This window comes from Larimichthys crocea, chromosome I, assembly GCF_000972845.2.
Source record: "Larimichthys crocea isolate SSNF chromosome I, L_crocea_2.0, whole genome shotgun sequence".
NCBI classification, from domain to species: domain Eukaryota; kingdom Metazoa; phylum Chordata; class Actinopteri; family Sciaenidae; genus Larimichthys; species Larimichthys crocea.
This window is the reverse complement of record NC_040011.1, coordinates 20,533,294-20,547,411: the sequence shown is the minus strand read 5'-3', so window position 1 is coordinate 20,547,411 and position 14,118 is coordinate 20,533,294. Positions and strand designations below refer to the sequence as shown.

The window sequence follows — 14,118 nt, the reverse complement described above, 5'->3', positions numbered from 1 at the left end:
CACAAATAACACTCATCCACGTTCCCTTCTGCTCCGCGCTAAAACAAAACATAACAAAAACACAACATCACCTCTCCCTCACGGCAGTGGCGCCAGCAGAAAAAAAAATCTGATGGTGGCTAGTTGGGGTGGCAAGGCCCTAAATCTTAGGTGCATACCCCCCTCCTCCAATAATACTAATATTATATATATACAGCGCCGGTCCTGGCCCCCCCCCCCCCCCGAGGCGAACATTTTCTCGTGCGCCCTAACGGCCGCCCGTGCGCCCCTGGATGCGCCGTGCGCCCCTGGATGCGTGCGCCCCCACTGGTCTGTCCGACGCCCCCCTCTGCCTGTCACACCCGCCCCTGGAATCTAATATTATATATATTACACACACACACACACACACACACCCCACTATTATATTTTTTAACTATTTTACTGTATTTACTTGTATATTTAAGTTATTCAACTATTCATGGCAGCAACACACCAATTTACAGATTACTGTTTGTTTCTTGGAAGACCAACCCCCATTGCGGTATGGGGGGCACCTTACTGTATATCACCACTAAATGCCGCCGTTACACTACTAAGTGCAGGGACATCAGGGACAACATACCCACAAAAGTCCTCTTCAGCATCGTTTGAACATTTGGTTTGCTGGGGGTGGAGGGTTCTTGCCTTTGCTGTTGGATGCACCGCATGCTTTCTTCAGCTTACCAAAACTGACTTTCGGCAGCTCCGAACATTGTGTCGAGAGGAAGGGAGGGGGCGGGGTGGCGAGGGGGGGATCTGAACGGAAGCATGTTGGATCTACTACTTGCATGCAAGATTGGTTTGCAGGGACCCCGTTGTACTCGATACTTATCTACTAGTATATATATTGTTGTTGCTTTTTATGTTAAAAATATATGTCTTCACAAACATATCCGAGATCTACAGAAATCCAATGCGCCTCCTTGGGGTGGCTACCAGGTGGCTCAGTTAATCTCGGTGGTGGTGAGCCACCCCAAGCCACCCATGTGGTGGCGCTCCCTTGCTCACCGGACAATAGCACAGCTAAGGGTGCACACTTGGCCGCGCTTAATTCAATGTATTCATACAACGCAGATGATAACTTACGGGGTGTGTGGAAATACGCCCGCCACACTTACCTGTCTCGCTTCCAGCGGGAGAAAACAGGGCGTCATTATATAGGGGATGACGCCGCGTAATTAATGACCATGTGATGCGGAGAAATATGTGTTTTTTAATAATGTCAATTTATCAGAGTACCAGACAGTCTTCTATGAAAGATACTAGTGAACATACTCCTATAATTTTTATACAATTTTTGTCATGATCACCTGCATATGAAACTGCTTTCATAATGGGGAAAAGATGTTTATGTTGTTTTAGAAAGGTAGTAGTCCGAGTGGGAGGAGCTACCCACTAAAAAGGGGCTGCCTGGGCCCTAATCAGGGAGAGTGTGTGTGGGGGTTACAGAGGAGGTAACAGTGGTGACTTGTTTCATGAGAGCTGAGTTATTGAAGAACTCGTTTTCTTGTTTGTTTGTTTGTTTTTCCTTTTTTTGTTTTTTGAAATTGTATATGGAGCATTTTGGTTCATTCACTTTATTTTTTTTTGTTTGTACATATTGGTACTGTTTGCACCTGGTGAGGTGGAGAATAAAAAACCCAGAAAACCCTCATTTTCCGACTAAGCTGGATTTTTGACAACGAAGACGAGGTTGCAGAAGAACCCCGCAACATATAGTGTGCAAGTGGGATGGCAAGTCGGAAAAAAAAAAACCCTCCATCCCCGGCGCACTGGCCTGCGTTCCCAGCGGCGAGCGCACAGAGGAAATGGCGACCGCTGGTGCCAACCAAGATGGGAGACTGACAAAGAGGATGAGGAGGACCCCTGGTGGGCCTAGCTGCGCCTGCAGTCCCTGCAGCTCTGCACTCCACAGGTGAATCGGGGGGGAGAGCTGGTCGCATGATGCAGACTTTTTGGCCCACAGCAAAGGAGAGAGGAGGGCCTGCTGGCAGAGTCAGGGGGCTAAGGGCCTCTCTTCCATCTGCCCAGCCATTACCTGTGCTGAATCCGCCAGTTGCCAACCCAGCCACAGCAACAGCCAGCAGTCCAGACTATAACTGCCCACCCCGGCGTATTCGGAGGGACACACCACTGGAGGCGTCACCAGCACCATACATCCATTCCAGAGGCAAGCAGTAGGGCCGACCAGCCAAGACCAGACTGGGACCCTATAGCGAGCCCAGGATACCCCAATCAAACGGGGGGAGGACATTGAGAACTACTTACTACGCTTTGAGCGTATGGCAAAAACATGGCACTGGCCAGGAATGAGTGGGCGTGCCGCCTAGTCCCATTGTTGGCAGGGAAGGCACTGGAGCCTACACAGCGATGGACGAGGAGAGGGCCCACTGGTATCCAGACCTGAAGCGGCGCTTCTGGCCAAATTCGACATCTCCCCAGAAAACCTATCGGCAGCAGTTCGAGCCATGACGATACCACCGGTGAGAACCCGACTGAGACGTGTCACCGCCCTGAAGGGCCTCTACCGGCGCTGGACACGCCAGAGCAGCAACACCCAGGAGCAGATCGGTGAGACCATCATCTTGGAGCAGCTACTGTGAGTACTGCCGCTGGAAGTACGAACCTGGGTGAAGGGCATGAGCCAGCGGAGGGGCTCACAGCTGCCAGGCTCGCGCTGCAGTATATCAACGCTCGGAGGGGCCCAGCTTCACGCTTCACCAGCCCGCACCCCCGACCAATGGTCCAGCCACCGCAGCCACGGCCCGGGGAGAAGAAGAGAATCAGACAGGAAGTTCCAGGTACCACCACCAGCACTGCCCCAAACCAAACAGCCTCTGGTAAGAATTTTGTGTGTTTTTATTGCCAGCAGCAGGACACAAAAGCATCCGTTTGTCCCATACGGAAGGCCAAGGTCACTGCGCCTGCTATGCACCACGTCCAGAGGTGGGCCCTGTTGAAAAAAGAACAGGTCAAATCCACCATCATAAAAATGTCAGTATAAAGGGCAGCAGGTTACTGCTCTCTTGGCACTGGGAGCTTCACGTCCTTGGTTAAGCACAGCTTGGTGCCAGTGGGCTGTGTGGACTACAGCCGACAAACAGGACATTGTGTGCGTGCATGGGGATAAGCATCCTTTCCCAAAGTTGAAGTGACAGTTACCATTGATGAAACAGCCTTACCTGTTGACTGTTGGGGTGGTTGAGAAACTTACCTGTGGAAATAATTCTTGGATGGGACTTACCGTGTTGATAAACTTGCTGCATGAAAAAAGAAGTGCCAGCAAAAACAGACTGTGGGGGAGGGCAATGAATGTAAATGTTTCATGTCCTGTGATCACCCGAGCCCAAGCAAAAGGTGTCCAACCACTCCCAGACTTGGACAGTAGTCTGTGTGAAGGTTGCACTAAAGGGCCAAAGAAATCTCATCGCCAACGCCGCTTTGAGAAGCAGCTATGGCAAACTGATCCTGAGTTAGAAAGTATGGTTAAAAACATGTGGGATGTGCCTCAAAATGTTGCTGAGCTACAGAGGGAAGATGCAACCTGCAGCCTTGTTTGCTATAGGTGGGGGAAGAGGCAAATGGAGGTTGTGTGGGGGGAGGGAAAGGTGTTCATTGTGGAAAATGACGTGTGTATTTTGCTATGGATAATGAACAAAGATGCTTGATTTACCCTGCTAGTTGCAGACCACTGATTATGCACCTGGCACAACCACTTCCATGGGCTTGTCCCCTGGCCGTAACACAAAACATACATCGCATCAGTTCACGTTTTATTGGCCCTCCCTGTACACAGACATCCAGGGTATTGCACCACATCCCCTACATGTCAGGAAACATGTCCTGGCCGCAAGTCTCCACGAGCGCTTCTACACCCACTTCCCGTCATCTCCACTTCATTCCGCAGAATTGCTATGGACATTGTCGGGCCTTGGTGGAAAAGTATTGGGGGTCACCAGTACATCCTGGTGGTGTGTGACTATGCCACGCGTTTCCCTGAGGCTTTTACCCTGCGGACCGTCACTGCTCCCACAGTACTGCGGGCATTGGTACAAATTTCTCCAGAGTGGAATACCAAATGAAATCCTAACTGATCAAGGAACTAACTTTACGTCACGGTTGATGCAGCTTTTCCAGAAGCAACTGGGCATCACAGCCATATAAAACCTCACCATCCATCCACAGACGGATGGTCTCGTTGAAAGATTCAACCAGGCACGAAGAAGATGCAGGCGCATTTGTGGATGATACGGCAAAGACTGGGACCCGGTTGCCCTTTGCTGTTTGCCTACTGGGAAGTTCCAGCCTCAACCGGTTTCTCACCATTTGAACTGCTGTATGGCTGGGAGTACAGGGACCTTGGACCTGCTCCGAAAGAGCTGGGAAGGCCCTTCCACCATGTGTGTGTCTGTGTGTGCGCGCTGCGTGTGTGTGCGCTGGCCGCAGTTAGTGACGGCTAACTACTGCTCCCTCACACAGCCCATTTGTAGGGAAATTTCAAAATAGCAGTGTTCAGATCAGCTCATGTGAAGTGTTTGTTTGAAATGAGCACTGTCAAGCAACGAGCAAGTTCTACTGGGATTATACCCTCAAATACATCATGGGCAAGATCAGGAGGATAACCAAAGATGACATGAAAATGAGACAGATTTTTTGTGAAGACACATTCTCTTTTCCAAACCAACTTGTACCTCTATCTTTGACTTGTCTGACATGGGCCTGATGTAGCTACTTGATTCTCAGACGAAAAGCACCAGATGCAACAGAATGTAGTTGAATATCAGTGCTGCTTCCTGTGCAAAATCTGCAACAGTATTCCACTGAAAAACTGCAAAAATCCTGCAACACTGTGAGCTCCCAGGTTGTCAGCCACTACACTGAATACTATACCTTGTGACTCACCTAACAGTGGGACATTAACACCAAGCTCCTCAAGAGTTTTTAGACCATGTAGAAGAGGTTCAAAGACTTTATCATGACCATAGGTGTTTACTAGTGATGCGTGATATGAAAAATTTCAACCGATACAGATAACCGATAATTTCCTGCTTCTTATGGCCAATACCGATACCGATAATCGATAATCATATTCATATTTCAACCCGAAAGTCCCCCATACGGGGGGCAGTGTGAGATGCATGCACAATACAGATGATTAGCGTCTGCTAGGAAGCACCAATCCTGACATGTAGCATACCAAAATGACAGGAAGAAACTCAGCTAAAAGCTCTACCAAACGAAACATAGTTGAATCCCCAAGCAATGATCTGGGTATGTAATAAAAACCCGAAAACAGCACATGTCCACTTTTGCACTTTTGCTAATTTCACCACTTGAACCAAACCACAAAACGTCGTGTGAAAGCAGAGACTCCGCTGATTACAAAGATGTGTCTCATCACTGTGCGATAAAAAACTTGGCGAGCTAGCCCCCAAAGAGTAGCAAAAAAATCCACAAAACAATACAGTATGTCTGATCTTTGCTGTTTTGTGGTCAAAAGTTCTATTCCAGTATGAAGAACGCTGCTAATGTCTCCTGCTAATGTCTCCTGCTATGTCTCTGCTAATGTCTCCTGCTAATGTCTCTGCTAATGTCTCCTGTTAATGTCTCCTGCTATGTCTCCTGCTATGTCTCCTGCTAATGTCTCCTGCTATGTCTCTGCTAATGTCTCCTGCTAATGTCTCCTGCTATGTCTCTGCTAATGTCTCCTGCTAATGTCTCCTGCTATGTCTCTGCTTTAGTTTGAATCAATCACGAAGGTCCTGGTCGTTACATAAAGACAAAGAGGCTTTGACAGTGAAGTGAGACCTCTTGCTGTGATATACTACCTTTGGGTTTACTTCATTCTGGATCGTCATTGGTGGGTCAAAGGTAAATGTGGGCGGTACTAATCAATTCTCCAATTCGGGCGGGCGACTCTGATTGGCCGACAGGTGATAGGTGACAGGTGTCAATCATCAAACACTGTGTGTTGTTTTAGCCTTAGCAGCACCGCTAGCTGCTACCACAGCTGCTTCATATTCTTTAATACCGCTTGTTTCAAACATTGCATCGTATTAAAACTCGAAGTTGTCTTTCCTCTCATCCTCGCTGAACAACTTTAGCAAACAGCAATGCTGTTGTTATCTTCTGCCACACTGGTGAAGACATGGTTCATTATTTGTCTGGCAGTGACGGGGCCAGGCTTGGGTCCTGCCAATAAGGCGCTTTTGGGGCTACTCAGCCTGCAAATAATTTCCCCAATTTCATTAATTTATCGGATCTTTTATTGGTTAAAATCAACCTATCGGGTCGATAAAAAAATTATGTAATTTCTCCCCATATCGGCCAATATTTTATTGGTCCGATAAATATTGTGCATCCCTAGTGTTCACATCATTGTTTTTGCACAATACTGACAAAAAGATAGATGCCAAAGCAGAATGAGACCCCGGGAGAAAGTTAGCCAATACCCAATAAACAGCACAAAGCTTATGCTTCTTTCGTGAGGTGCCAAGTGGGTTACAAGTTTCAAAGTCATCAACATAAAAATTTAGGATGATCCTTGTGTTAGCAGAGTATATTTCTTTCTAACGTTAAATGTAGCACATAACACACGACCATGTTGTATCATGCTGAGTGAGTTCGCGCACACACAGGCTCACCTGTTTATTAATTAGGGACACAGCGTACCTGCGGGCAATTCCCTGATTAGGGTCATGTGACAAAAATCATGAAACAAAAATCAAAACACATTTACCAAAATGAAATGAGAGCATATCAACACCCCCACTTGCTCACATTTTACAGAAATCATCATGTTAACACACATCGCCACAGGTTTTTTTTTTTTTACATTTGTTCACACAAATTTCAGAGTTCATTTAACCAAACATAAAGGTCTCAAAGTTCATTAACTTCAGCTTACTAGCTGGTTTTGTTAGGATGTCTGCAACCATTTCATTAGTTGGGCAGTACTCGAATGTCATGTCAACATTCTGTACTGCAGATCTTACAAAGTCGTATTTAATGTCCACATGCTTACATCTTTGCCTATGTACAGGGTTTTTGGCTAGAGCTATAGTGCCCTGGTTATCCTCATAGACTAAACACCTGTATACCCTTTCCATCATATTTCAGAAGCTGTTTTAAGTACAGACACTCCTGGATGGTCGCAGCTAAAGCCATATATTCAGCCTCACAAGTAGAGAGTGCAACTGTAGGCTGTCTTTTAGTTTTTTTCCATGACACAAATGGCCCATTTATGTTCAAGCTGATACAGTAACCTGTTGTGCTTTTTCGATCAATATTAGCGGCCCAGTCAGCATCACTATAAGCATGGATTATGTTTTCATCTTTGTGCTTTTTGAAACCAAGTTCCTTATTTTGAGTACCTTTTAAGTATCTCAACACATGCTTTACCGTTGTCCATTGATCAGTAGTTGGTCTACAAATTGCTAGGTATATTAAGCTCCCAACTGCCTCTCGGTATTTTTTCACATCATCCATTTCTTCAGCATTATCACTGTAATCAAGTTTCTGTTCGCAGGGGGTAGCTCTGGACTTACAGTTAGACATGTCAAATCTCTTCAGTATTTTCTGTACATATTTGCATTGTGACATCTTAACACAATACGCAGACTGTTCAAAGTCAATTCCCAGAAAATGTGTTAGTTTCCCTAGGTCTTTCATTCTAAACTTGGATTTCAACATTTCTTTAACACATTGTAAGACATTGTCATCATTGGCAGCAATAATCAAATCATCGACCCATATAATCATGTGCACTTTTTCTTGTTCAGTAATTTAGCTATAAACACAATGATCGGCCGGATTCTGTACAAACTGCATCTCACACAAATAATCATGTAACATTTTATTCCAGTTGCGTCCTGATTGTTTTAGACCGTACAGGGATTTTTCTAGTTTGCACACTAGTTTGTCACCTTCTTTCGATGCAACTTCATAACCTTCAGGTTGTTCAATGTAGATTTCATACTCAATTGGTGCATGAAGATAAGCAGTTTTTACATCCATCTGGTGGACAACTAGATTATCTTGTGCTGCTTTCTGTGCTAATACCCGGATACTGGTCATATTAGCTGTAGGGGAGAAAGTCTCATCATAGTTTACCCCTTTCTTTTGGCTAAATCCTTTGGCTACATATCGAGCTTTGTATTTGTCTGATCCATCAGTGTTCTTTTTCATTGCATAAACCCATTTACCCCCCCACTACATCTTTGCTCTTGGGTAGAGTGATTAAGGTAAAAGTTACATTGTCTTGTAGTGACTGCATTTCTTCGTCCATAGCATCAACCCATTGTTTTGCATTGACTGAGGTGATTGCTTCTGTGTATGTTTGAGGAACATTACACAGGAGTCTGTAACAGTAGTCAATATTGGTAAAAATCCTCCTAAAACCACATACATGATCACCATAAAAGTCAGCTTTCTTCTCTCTCTGTCAGGATACGTTTCTCATCAGGTTTGTATCTTCCTTTCTACCTTCTTCATTTTCTGTTTTCACTGTTTGAGCATTTTGTTCATCTTTCACATCTGTCGCATTGTCTGTGAACACTTCCTGGTTTCGTACTGCTTGTGGGTTAGCTAGTGGGATTGCCACGGATTTTCTCTCATTTTGAATGTCAAAATCATCTTCTGCATCCAGTACCTCCTCTTTCTTTTTAACTACAAACTCGACAAGTCTGTGTTTTTGTACTTTTCTGGTGCTGGGATAGTACACTATGAAAGCAGGACTATTTTTATCATATCCAATAAAAATGCCTCTCTCACATTTAGAGTCCAACTTTCCTTTTTGTTGTTTGTAAGTGAATACTGTCAGACAAGTCAAAGATAGAGGTACAAGTTGGTTTGGAAAAGAGAATGTGTCTTCACAAAAAATCTGTCTCATTTTCATGTCATCTTTGGTTATCCTCCTGATCTTGCCCATGATGTATTTGAGGGTATAATCCCAGTAGAACTTGCTCGTTGCTTGACAGTGCTCATTTCAAACAAACACTTCACATGAGCTGATCTGAACACTGCTATTTTGAAATTTCCCTACAAATGGGCTGTGTGAGGGAGCAGTAGTTAGCCGTCACTAACTGCGGCCAGCGCACACACACGCAGCGCGCACACACAGACACACACACAAATAACACATCATCCCCGTTCCCTTCTGCTCCGCGCTAAACAAAACATAACAAAACACACTTCCCTCTTCCCCTCACCGGACAATAGCACAGCTAAGGGTGCACACTTGGCAGCGTAATTCATGTTTCATCACACACGCAGATGATAACTTACGGGGTGTGTGGAAATACGCCCGCCACCACTTACCTGTCCGCTTCCAGCGGAGAAACAGGGCGTCATTATATAGGAGGATGACGCGCGTAATTAATGACCATGTGATGCGGAGAAATATGTGTTTTTTAATAATGTCAATTTATCGGAGTACCAGACAGTCTTCTATGAAAGATAACTAGTGAACATACTCCTATAATTTTTATACAATTTTTGTCATGATCACCTGCATATGAAACTGCTTTCATAATGGGGAAAAGATGTTTATGTTGTTTTAGAAGTAGTAGTCCGAGTGGGAGGAGCTACCACTATAAAAAGGGGCTGCCTGGGCCCTAATCAGGGAGAGTGTGTTTGGGTTACAGAGGAGGTAACAGTGTTGACTTGTTTCTGGAGCTGAGTTATTGAAGAACTCGTTTTCTTGTTTGTTTGTTTGTTTTTCCTTTCTTTTGTTTTTTTGAAATTGTATATGGAGCATTTTTGTTCATTCACTTTATTTTTTTTTTGTTTGTACATTTGGTACTGTTTGCACCCGTGAGGTGGAATAAAAACCCAGAAAACCATCATTTTCCGACTAAGCCTGGATTTTTGGAACGAAAGACGAGGTTAGCAGAAGAACCCCGCAACATATAGTGTCAGAGGTGGGATGGCAAGTCGGAAAAAAAAGCCGGGAGAAGAGAATACAGACAGGAAGTTCCAGGTACCACCACCAGCACTGCCCCAAACCAACAAGCCTCTGGTAGAAATTTTGTGTGTTTTTATTGCCAGCAGCCAGGACACAAAGCATCCGTTTGTCCCAACGGAAGGCAAAGGTCACTGGCGCCTGCTATCACCACGTCCAGAGGTGCCCTGTTGAAAAAAGAACAGGTCAAATCCACCATCCTAAAACTGTCAGTATAAATGGGCAGCAGGTTACTGCTCTCTTGGACACTGGGAGCTTCACGTCCTTGGTTAAGCACAGCTTGGTGCCAGTGGGCTGTGTGGACTACAGCCAACAAACAGACATTGTGTGCGTGCATGGGGATAAGCATCCTTATCCCAAAGCTGAAGTGACAGTTACCATTGATGAAACAGCCTTACCTGTTGACTGTTGGGGTGGTTGAGAACTTACCTGTGGAAATAATTCTTGGATGGGACTTACCTGTGTGATAAACTTGTGTGCATGAAAAAGAAGTGCCAGCAAAAACAGACTGTGGGGAGGGCAATGTAAATGTTTCATGTCCTGTGATCACCCGAGCCCAAGCAAAAGGTGTCCAACCACTCCCAGACTTGGACAGTAGTCTGTGTGAAGGTTGCACTAAAGGGCCAAAGAAATCTCATCGCCAACGCCGCTTTGAGAAGCAGCTATGGCAAACTGATCCTGAGTTAGAAAGTATGGTTAAAACATGTGGGTGTGCCTCAAAATGTTGCTGAGCTACGAGGGAAGTGCAACCCTGCAGCTTGTTTGCTAAGGTGGGGGAAGAGGCAATGGAGGTTGTGTGGGGAGGGAAAGGTCATTGTGGAAATGAGTGTTGTATGCTATGGATAATGAACAAAGATGCTTGATTTACCCTGCTAGTTGCAGACCACTGATTATGCACCTGGCACACACACTTCCATGGGCTGGTCACCTTGGCCGTAACAAAACATACATACGCATCAGTTCACGGTTTTATTGGCCCTCCATGTACACAGACATCCAGAGGTATTGCACCACATCCCCTACATGTCAGAAAACATGTCCTGGCCGCAAGTCTGACAGAGCGCTTCTACACCCACTTCCAGTCATCTCCACTTCATTCCGCAGAATTGCTATGGACATTGTCGGGCCTTTGGTGAAAAGTATTGGGGGTCACCAGTACATCCTGGTGGTGTGTGACTATGCCAGCGTTCCCTGAGGCTTTTACCTGCGGACCGTCACTGCTCCCACAGTACTGCGGGCATTGGTACAACTGTTCTCCAGAGTGGGAATACCAAATGAAATCCTAACTGATCAAGGAACTAACTTACGTCACGGTTGATGCAGCTTTTCCAGAAGCAACTGGGCATCCCAGCCATTAAAACCCTACCATCCATCCACAGACGGATGGTCTCGTTGAATTCAACCAGACACTGAAGAAGATGCTGCAGAAATTTGTGGATGATACGGGCAAAGACTGGGACCGCTGGTTGCCCTTTCTGCTGTTTGCCTACTGGGAAGTTCCCCAGGCCTCAACTGGTTTCTCACCATTTGAACTGCTGTATGGCTGGGAGGTACAGGGACCCTTGGACCTGCTCCGAAAGAGCTGGGAAGGCCCTTCCACCACGGCAAGCGACAGAGGGGTGGTGCAGTTCGTTCTGGAGATGAGGACCAACTGGAGGGTCCCAGGAGGAGGCCATGGTCAATCTTCAGGAGGCCCAGAAAAACCTGAAGGCCTGGTATGACCAACACGCCCGACACCGTGAGTTCCAGCCTGCCAAAAAATCCCGTGTCCCACAACAGCTGGTGGATAAATTGAAGCAGGAGATAGAAGAGATGCTGAAGCTTGGGGTAATTGAGCCTTCCAACTCGGAGTGGTGCAGTCCCGTGGTCATCGTTTTCAAGGATGGTTCCCTTCGGATCTGCATCGACTTCAGAAAACTCAATTCCATCTCTGAGTTTGACGCGTACCCCATGCCCAGGATCGATGATCTACTGGAAAAGATTGGAGCAGCCAGATACATCACCACCCTGGATCTGTTAAGGGTACTGGCAGGTGCCCCTGGAGAAGTCATCCCGGCCATACACAGCCTTCCAAACACCAGCGGGGCTTTTCCAGTTCACTGTAATGCCATTTGGATTACATGGAGCACCCGCCACCACAACAGCCGCCTGACTAGATGGTACCTTTCACTTCAGCCATACCGGTTCACTATCCGGCACAGAGCAGGCAAGGCCAACGTGGTGGCAGACTACCTGTCTAGGTTGCCGCACATCGCCAACCTCCAGGAGGAGGGGGATAATGTGACGGAGCAGCGCTGTCACTGACTGCGGCCAGCGCACACACATGCAGCGCACACACACAGACACACACACAAATAACACATCTTCCCCATTCCCTTCTGCTCCGCGCTAACAAACATAACAAACACACACATCCTCCTTCCCCTCACCGGACAATAGCACAGCTAAGGTGCACACTTGGCAGCGCTAATTCAAGTATTCATACCACCGAGATGTAACTTACGGGGTGTGTTAATACGCCCGCCACCACTTACCTGTCCGCTTCCAGCGGAGAAACAGGGCGTCATTATATAGGAGGATGACGCGCATAATTAGTGATCATGTGATGTGGAGAAATATGGGTTTTTTAATAATGTCAATTTATCGGAGTACCAGACAGTCTTCTATGAAAGATAACTAGTGAACATACTCTATAATTTTTATACAATTTTTGTCATGATCACTATATACGCATATGAAACTGCTTCTAATGGGGAAAAGTGTTTATGTTGTTTTAGAAAGGTAGTAGTCCGAGTGGGAAGAGCTACCACTATAAAAGGGGCTGCCTTGCCCTAATCAGGGAGAGTGTGTGGTTGGTTACAGGGAGGTAACATGGTTGACTTGTTTCATGAGAGCTGAGTTATTGAAGAACTTGTTTCTTGTTTGTTTGTTTTTCCTTTTTTTGTTTTTTGAAATTGTATATAGAGCATTTTTGGTTCATTCACTTTATTTTTTTTGGTTTGTACATATTGGCACTGTTTGCACCTGGTGAGGTGGGGAATAAAAACCCAGAAAACCATCATTTTCCGACTAAGCCTGGATTTTTGGAACGAAAGACGAGGTTAGCTGAAGAACCCCGCAACAGGCTGACACAAACAAACCTCATGTTGTGTCACAGAGTTTCTCTAGCAGAAAAACAGTGGGTGGAAACACCCATGAAAATTGCAGTTTTCTCAGGTTTTTGCCTTTTTTGGTGGGATCACGTGTACCTGAGGATGAGCCTGCATGGATCTGAAGGACATCACTGAGCTTACCTGAGGATGAGCCTGCATGGATCTGAAGGACATCACTGAGCTTGTTGTTGCCCCTGTACATAGCGATGACTCACTAGCTTTTTTGGAAGGCAAAATCCCGGAGCACAGGCAGTGGTACCAAACGCTGTTCCCAGACATCAAGCTCACCCCAAAACAACATTATTTGGAGCACTACCCCCGAATAATTAGGCTGTTTGGTCCAGTTGTCGGACAGTGGACGATGCGCTTTGAGACTAAACACAGCTTTTTTAAGCAAATCATCAGGCATACAAGCTCTTTCAAAAATGTGCCTCTTTTCTTAGCCTCAAAGCATCAAATGATGATTGCCTACCATTTGAGCTCTCCATGTCTGAATAAGTCAGACCTAGAGGTTTCAGCTGTATCCACTGTACCAGTAGACTTACTCAGAGAGGAGATAGCACAAGTCATCAGACAGAAGTTCCCAGACATATCTGAGGTTCAACTTGCACAGTATGTGACAACCAAGGGCATAGGAAGGGAATGATACTGGCTCACAGAGCAACAGGTGTATTGCCTGAATTTAGTGAAATTGACCAAATCTGCATTTTGCATGACAGTGTGTTCTAAATAAATAAAGACAAATAAATACTCTTTCAATATCACAGGTAATAACTAAATCTAAACCCCAGACCATGACAGTTATGTTAACTGTGTTGGAATCTGGACTGGGAACAACCACTGTGCCATTCAGGAAATAATAATGTTCACGTAAAATGATACAGTAGGCGTTTTGCAATGTTTTAGCACACTGGTTGCTGGTGCTGGCTTTAGTGTTGAAGCTGCTACTGGCACCAACAGGAAATTTGGGGCATCAACACTAAG

At 45.7% G+C, this 14,118-nt stretch overlaps 1 long non-coding RNA gene across 1 annotated transcript; it reads right to left on the bottom strand.

Annotated features, from left to right (window-relative positions):
* Positions 1-12,936: 12,936 nt before the first annotated feature.
* On the bottom strand, positions 12,937-13,388 carry LOC113746008 (uncharacterized). The gene is made up of 2 exons (XR_003462554.1): positions 13,276-13,388; positions 12,937-13,230 (listed from the first exon to the last, which is right to left on the bottom strand). It is a non-coding gene; the product is annotated as an uncharacterized LOC113746008 (long non-coding RNA).
* Positions 13,389-14,118: the final 730 nt, after the last annotated feature.